This window comes from Procambarus clarkii, chromosome 52, assembly GCF_040958095.1.
Source record: "Procambarus clarkii isolate CNS0578487 chromosome 52, FALCON_Pclarkii_2.0, whole genome shotgun sequence".
Taxonomy (NCBI): Eukaryota; Metazoa; Arthropoda; class Malacostraca; order Decapoda; family Cambaridae; genus Procambarus; species Procambarus clarkii.
The window spans coordinates 8,551,110-8,559,478 of NC_091201.1; positions in this window are offsets into that span (position 1 = coordinate 8,551,110).

An 8,369-nucleotide genomic window follows, 5' to 3' on the forward strand; every position below is an offset into this window, starting at 1 on the left:
TCTTTCATGTGGCACTGTATCAAAAGCTTTGCTAAAGTCAAGGTATACAACATCGCAATCCTTACCACTATCAACTGCCTCAACAATGCTAGAATAAAAAGATAACAAATTTGTTAAACATGAACGGCCATTTATAAAACCATGTTGCGACTCAATTATTAATTTATTGTTTTCAAGATGAAGACGAATTTTATTTGCTATTATAGATTCGAGTAACTTTCCCACAATAGACGTTAGGCTAATTGGTCGATAGTTAGACGCAAGTGATCTATCTCCTTTCTTAAAAACTGGTATCACATTAGCAACTTTCCAAAACTCTGGCACTCTGCCTGACTCTATTGATTTATTAAATATGGTTGACAGTGGGTCACAAAGCTCCTCTTTGCATTCTTTAAGCACCCTAGCAAACACTTCATCCGGCCCTGGGGATTTGTTTGGTTTGAGTTTTACTATTTGTTTAAGAACATCCTCCCTGGTAACTGCTAAACTCGTCAACCTGTCCTCGTCCCCACCCACATAGACTTGTTCGGCTGAAGGCATATTGTTAAGTTCCTCTTTAGTAAATACAGATACAAAATATTTATTAAAAATACTACTCATCTCTTCATCACTATCTGTTATTTGACCTGTCTCAGTTTTTAATGGACCTATCCTTTCCCTAGTCTTAGTACGATATAACTGAAAAAACCCTTTAGGATTTGTCTTTGCTTGCCCTGCTATGCGAACTTCATAGTTTCTTTTTGCTTTCCTTATCTCTTTTTTAACATTTCTAACCAGTTGTACGAATTCCTGTTCTAAAGTGACCTCCCCATTTTTAATCCTTTTGTACCAAGCTCTCTTTTTACCTATAAGGTTCTTCAAATTCTTTGTTATCCACTTTGGGTCATTAGTATACGATCTATTCAATTTGTATGGTATACTACGTTCCTGTGCTTTGTTTAGAATATTCTTAAATAAGTTATATATTGAATCCACATCGAAATCCCCATTTAAGTCACCTATCGCTGGGTTCATGTCTCGCTCCAAGACCGGCCCACACCCCATACCCAAGCCTTTCCAATCAATTTGACCCAAAAAATTTCTTAGGCTATTAAAATCAGCTTTTCGAAAATCTGGCACTTTAACAGAATTTTCTCCTACTGGTCTATTCCATTCTATGCTAAATCTGATTTCTTTGTGATCACTGCTCCCTAGCTCACTCCCTATTTCGATGTCATTAATTTGCGTTTCCCTGTTAGTTAACACTAAATCTAAAATATTATTTTCCCGTGTTGGTTCCTTAATGTGTTGCGTAAGAAAGCAATCGTCAATTAATTCTAGAAAGTCTTCTGCTTCACTATTCCCTGTTTTGTTCAACCAGTTTATTCCGCTAAAATTAAAGTCACCCATGACATAAATACTGTTAGATCTAGATGCTCTAGATATTTCATCCCATAGATGTTTTGCTTCCATTCTGTCTAAATTTGGTGGCCTATATATTACTCCTATTATAATATTATTAGCTTTTTCGTTTAATTCAATCCAAATAGTTTCTGTGTGTGGCTCTGTTTTGATTCCCTCTTTGAGACTACATTTCAAATTGTCCCTAACATATATGGCTACTCCACCTCCTCGTCTAATATATCTATCTGTGTGAAATAGTTTAAATCCAAATAGTTTAATCTTGCTCTAGTTAGGCCCCATTTAGATTATGCAGTTCAGTTTTGGTCGCCATATTATAGAATGGATATAAATTCACTTGAACGTGTCCAGCGTAGGATGACTAAGTTAATTCCCCAAATTAGAAATCTTTCATATGAAGAAAGATTAACAAAGCTTAAGTTGCATTCACTGGAAAGGCGAAGAGTTAGGGGTGACATGATAGAGGTTTACAAGTGGATGAATGGACATAACCGGGGGGATATTAATAGGGTATTAAAAGTATCAACACAGGACAGAACACGAAACAATGGATATAAATTGGATAAGTTTAGATTTAGGAAAGACTTGGGTAAATACTGGTTCAGTAACAGGGTTGTTGATTTGTGGAACCAATTGCCGCGTAACATTGTGGAGGTGGGGTCCCTCGATTGTTTCAAGCACGGGTTGGACAAGTATATGAGTGGGATTGGGTGGTTATAGAATTGGAGCTGCCTCGTATGGGCCAATAGGCCTTCTGCAGTTACCTTTGTTCTTATGTTCTTCTTCTTATGTTCTAATTGGCCGATAGTTTGACGCAAGTGATCTATCTCCTTTCTTAAAAATTGGTACCACATTAGCTACCTTCCATGACTCTGGCACTCTGCCTGACTCTAGTGATTTATTAAATATGGTAGACAGTGGCTCGGAAAGCTCCTCTTTGCATTCTTTAAGCACCCTGACAAACACTTCATCCGGCCCTGGGGATTTGTTTGGTTTGAGTTTTACTATTTGTTTAAGAACATCCTCCCTGGTAACTGTTAAACTCGTCAACCTGTCCTCGTCCCCACCCACATAGACTTGTTCGACTGAAGGCATATTGTTAAGTTCCTCTTTAGTAAATACAGATACAAAATATTTATTAAAAATACTACTCATCTCTTCATCACTATCTGTTATTTGACCTGTCTCAGTTTTTAATGGACCTATCCTTTCCCTAGTCTTAGTACGATATAACTGAAAAAAAACCTTTAGGATTTGTCTTTGCTTGCCCTGCTATGCGAACTTCATAGTTTCTTTTTGCTTTCCTTATCAATTTTTTAACATTTCTAACCAGTTGTACGAATTCCTGTTCTAAAGTGACCTCCCCATTTTTAATCCTTTTGTACCAAGCTCTCTTTTTACCTATAAGGTTCTTCAAATTCTTTGTTATCCACTTTGGGTCATTAGTATTCAATCATTAGTATTAGTATTAGTATTCGAGGACTCACTATCACTTAAAGTTGATCTAGATAGGGTTTTGAAATGGTCAAAGGATTGGCAGATGCAGTTTAATGCTGATAAATGTAAAGTTCTGAGGTTAGGTAATGATGATAGAGTTACAAGATACGAGCTGGATGGTGTTGAGATTGCGATGTCGGATTGCGAAAGGGATCTGGGAGTTATGATTTGTAAGAATTTAAAACAAAAGGATCAATGCATAAATGTTCGTAAAAAGGCAAATCGGACACTCGGATTTATTAATCGCAGCGTTAGTAACAAGACACCTGGTGTGGTTCTCAAGCTATATCTTGCTGTAGTTAGGCCCCATTTAGATTATGCAGTTAAGTTTTGGTCGCCAATTTATAGAATGGATATGAATTCACTTGAACGTGTCCAGCGTAGGATGACTAAGTTAATTCCCCAAATTAGAAAACTTTCATATGAAGAAAGATTAACAAAGCTTAAGTTGCATTCACTGGAAAGGCGAAGAGTTAGGGGTGACATGATAGAGGTTTACAAGTGGGTGAATGGATATAACAAAGGAGATATTAATAGGTTATTAAAAGTATCAACACAAGACAGAACACGAAACAATGAGTATAAATTGGATAAGCTTAGATTTAGGAAAGACTTGGGTAAATACTGGTTCAGTAACAGGGTTGTTGATTTGTGGAACCAATTGCCGCATAACATTGTGGAGGTGGGGTCCCTCGATTGTTTCAAGCATGGGTTGGACATGTATATCAGTGGGTTTGGGTGGTTATAAATAGGAGCTGCCTCTTATGGGCCAATAGGCCTTCTGCAGTTGCATTTGTTCTTATGTTCTTATGTAAATAGGGTATGTTTACATTTTAGAATGGAAATCTTCATGTTCTTATCATGCTCTTATGGAAAGGCGAAGAGTTAAGGGTAAAATGATAGTGGTGTACAAGTTGATGATCTTATATATCAAAGGAGATATTTATAGAGTATTAAAAGTATCAACACAAGACAGAACACGAAACAATGGGTATAAATAGGGTAAGTTTACATTTTAGAAAGATGTTGGTAAATACTGGTTCGGTAACTGAGTTATGATTTGTGGAACCAATTACCGCGTAACGTGGTGGAGGTGCGGTCCCCTGATTGTTTCAAGTGTGGGTTTGACATGTATATGAGTGGGATTTGGTAGTTATAAATAAGAGTTGCCTCGTATGAGCCAATAGGCCTTCTGCGGTTACCTATATGCTTATGTTCCTAGGAAGAACAGTTGTAGTTTTTGCTAGTGTGCCTGCTTTTTCATTACCATCTATGCCAATGTGACTTGGTGTCTTGGTCCAATTTAGAGGGATTGACAGCCCAAGATTATGTGCTTCTTTCCTATATATAGGATTTCTGGGATGAGTTGTATATTATCTCTGTGCTAGCTGGATAACAATGCCTGGAGCGGAGTTTTATAGTCAATATGAATCAAGAAATCATGTAAACTATTTTCAAATATATGGCCTCCTTCAGGGCATATTAATCTGTTTGGAATGTTGAGCACCACTATTCATGCACCCAGGCTCCAGTAAGCTTCATGGTTGCTAATTTAATTGCAGCCCAAGCAGAACCTCTTCCTTGATCAACTGATCTATCTGTGAAGATGTGAGTGGTTGTTGGTCTTAAGATGGTTCCCATTTGTTGTTGACTGCTCTGATCCTCTGCGAGTCACACGCTGATTTTTTTTAACTGGTATGCCTGGTTTTATTTGGTGTTCTATTTTGTGTTGATACTTTTAATACCCTACTGAAATCCCCTTGTTATGCCCATTCATCCACTTGTGCACATCTATCATATCACCCCCTAATTCCGCCTTAGTTAGAGTGAGGTGATTCTGGTGATCTTGGAGAAGGGATTTGAACTTCACCTAGCGGCCCTCACTGGGTATTTATACGGCAACAGCAACAGAATATGTAGCCAGTGTTGTCTTGGCTGAAATATTCCAATTCAAATCGAAGATTGGACGAACTACACAGCGTTTTGTGTCTTGGTGTTATCATTTCAGCCAGTTTAGTCTTGGCTGAAATATTTCAGTTCAAATCGACGATTGGACCAGTGAGGTATGTTCGATTCGATTGAGTGAGGTAGTTGTTAGAATTACTTTTTTTGCTATTAGATAGACAATTCAACAACAACTTGCTGCTAAGTAGTTCAATATGAAAGATTATTGCTTCCTTAATCAACATATTAGGAGCCAACACTAGAGTTGGTAAGAAAATCAGGTGCTAAGTAATTCAATATTACTAATAATTCAATATTAATTCAATATTAATCAGGTGCTAAGTAATAGCAAAATTTAAAACAACAGGCAACGTAGCTCATTCACCATACACAAACACAAAGAAATCAGTTTCTTAATGTTTGTTCATTGATGCCTCACGCTATTGTGATTTCTGTGTGTTGTGTCACACAGAAATCACATTAACGCGATATATATCAATGAGTAAATTAACTGGAGTTCTAAGGTGTAGGTGCACCCAAGTGCTTCGGGCTTATATATAAAACTTGGACTGGCTTCAGTAGAGGCCTCAAGACTTCCTGTCGATTTAGTAGAATTCCACGTTGTACTACTGTATAACAGTCCAGCGATGGGTTATGTGAAAAGTTATTTCGGTGTGTAAATAAAACTTATATTAATATATTCCACGCAATACCATACTATACAAATTGAATAATTCGAATAATAATGACCCGAAATGGATAACAAAGGATCTGAAGAACCCTATATAGCTAGAAGGAGAGTTTAGTACAATAGGATTAAGAATGGGAAAAGTCAGTTTAGAGCAAGAATTCGTCCAACTGGTTAGAAATGTTGATAAAAAGAAAAGTCGATAAAGTTTTATCTTTTGCCTTTATTGATAAAGGCAAAAGAAGTTTTAGTTTTTTTCGGTTTCATGTACAAAGATTATGGAAAGGATAGGTCCATTAAAGGCAGAGAGACAAGTCAGATAACCAATAATGACGAATTATCAGATAACTGATTATAGGACGAGTAGTATTTATAAATACTCAATATTAATATCTGTACTTTATTATTATTATCTAATATATGTATTTATTAAAGTGGAACTTAACATTATCCCTTTAGCCGAACTAGTATGTTTTTTCCATGACACAACATTGCATTCGATGTTTTTTTTAGATTTAGCCACGTTTCCATATAGATTTAACGTGTCCATATAGCACGGGCTATTTTGAGCCCATAAATTGCATTCGAATAGGCGAGTGATTTTATATACCTAATATGTACATCCCTCACCTGTGGCATACACATGAAAAAAAAAATATTTTTCATGCGAGGGAAATCTTTGAAACCTCTTTGCCGATTGCTTTGAAATTTTGACACAACGCTGTATTGAAATAGGCGCGTGTTTTATATACCTATTATATACATCCCTAAACTGTGACAGGGAAAAACATTTTTTTTTTTAAACGGTTCAATCTGTTGGACGATTCCATTTCAATGTTTCAGATTTATTGATAAATTGATCCTTCACATGCTATGGGCAGATTCCCTTCACATACTATGGGCAGATTCGGTTGTGTTTTGTACCCTGTATTATGTTTCAGATCCTCATTTTTGCCGTAGCTGGAATTTATCATTGTTAAACATGTTATTTTATTTATTTCGAAAACTTTGTTGATATCTGCTTGTAGTTTTTCAATGTCTTCTATAGAGGTAATTTTTATACTGATTTTCGTGTCATCTGCAACGTATGACACGAAGCTGTGACATGTATTTTTGTCTATATCTGATATGAGAATAAGGAAAAGCAGTGGTGCAAGGACTGTACTTGAGGTGCAGAGCTTTTAACTGCGCTTGGGCTCGATTTTATTTGGTTGACTGTTACTCGTTGTGTTCTGTTCAACAGGAAATTGAGTATCCAGCGTTCTACTTTACCAATTATTCCCATTGACCTCATTTTGTTTGCTATCACCCCATGATTTGCCGACATTTGTCGAATGCCTTTGCAAAATCTGTGTATACTACATCTGCATTTTGGGTTGTGTAGTTCATTATTTTCCATAAAACTAGAAAGTTGATTCCTAATCACTCTTTCAAAAACTTTTATTATGCGAGATGTCAGTGCAACTGGTCTATAATTTTTTGCCAAGGCCTTACTACCCCCCCCCCCCCCCCTCTTGTGCTATATCGTTATTTCTAAATCAGCTATATCTGCTGATTGATGCAGCAGATGGTATCTCCCCTGTATATAGGCTCTGTCCATATTATGCTGACCGCTCGCGCTTAAATTTTTTTAATGAATATTGAATTCCACGAGTCCGTCCCAGGAGCTGAGTGCATGGGCATATTGTCAATTTCTCTTTCAGTCTTCCGAGTTCGTGTTAATATCCGTTATATTATCTGCAGCTTGAATGTCATTCATAAAGAAGCTGTCTGGATCATCAATATTCATGTTGATGAATATTCAACAACACCAATGTTGTTTATTGGTGTGCTAAACAGCCTCATACTGGCTTCTTAGAATTTCACTAATTTCTTTGTTGCCCTGTGTACGTCACAATTCCACACACAATGTTGACTAAGGCGTGTCTGGGATCACCCCGGCCCTTGAACCCTCATCACGGCCCTTGTCGTTACGTCGATATCGTTACGTCGCAACCGGGTTCTTTGCTGGTGGAACTAAAATTCTCGTATCCGGCCCCAAGTTAGTAGTGGCTTTCAAGGAGTGAGCTCGGTAATGCAAGTAAAACACAATGGGAGAGGTGCATTGAATACGACAGTTTATCAATTATCTCTTATATAATCACTTCCCATCACCTCATATATAATCCTAAAGGAAGTATTACTACACTTAATATATACACCAGTGTCTATCTCATAGGACACTAAACGCTCCTCGAAGCTCAATCGATGCAGTCTTGTCAGCAACCGTGTTTCCTCGACCTGAGTTTCCAGTACCGTCCTCAACCAGTACTGGGAAACACCAACGAGTCTACCCTGGCCACAGGGTAGACTCGTTGGTCTACAGTCAAAACACAGTCTCACATGGTGAGACTGTCTTCGTGCACGCTTCGTGCACGCCCACAATCACTCTTCAGCCTGGAGCTGGCAGAGAACATCAGCCTCACGCTGCTGGGCCTCTTCACGTACAATTACAAGGGTACCAAACCCCTGGCAGGAGCTTCTTGCAACTCGCTGGCACCTTACTGTCAGTCGTCTCTTCCGCTAGCCAGTCCCGGGTACGCCGAATTCTGTCACTGCCACTTCACAGGCCGACAGTAGAACACTACACAGTTTTTCTCCGGCGGCGGCTCACTGCTTCCGTAAAGCAGAATGGAGTAGAGAGCTATTGGCTGTGCTGGGAAGACTGACTGTCCTCGTACCACAGCAGCCCTACGTCGACTCTGCGGATACAGACACGTCATCAGTACATGGGACACTAGGAAACGTCACTTACGTACTCTGACATAGACATACAACTCCTCCTCCTATAATAGATGGC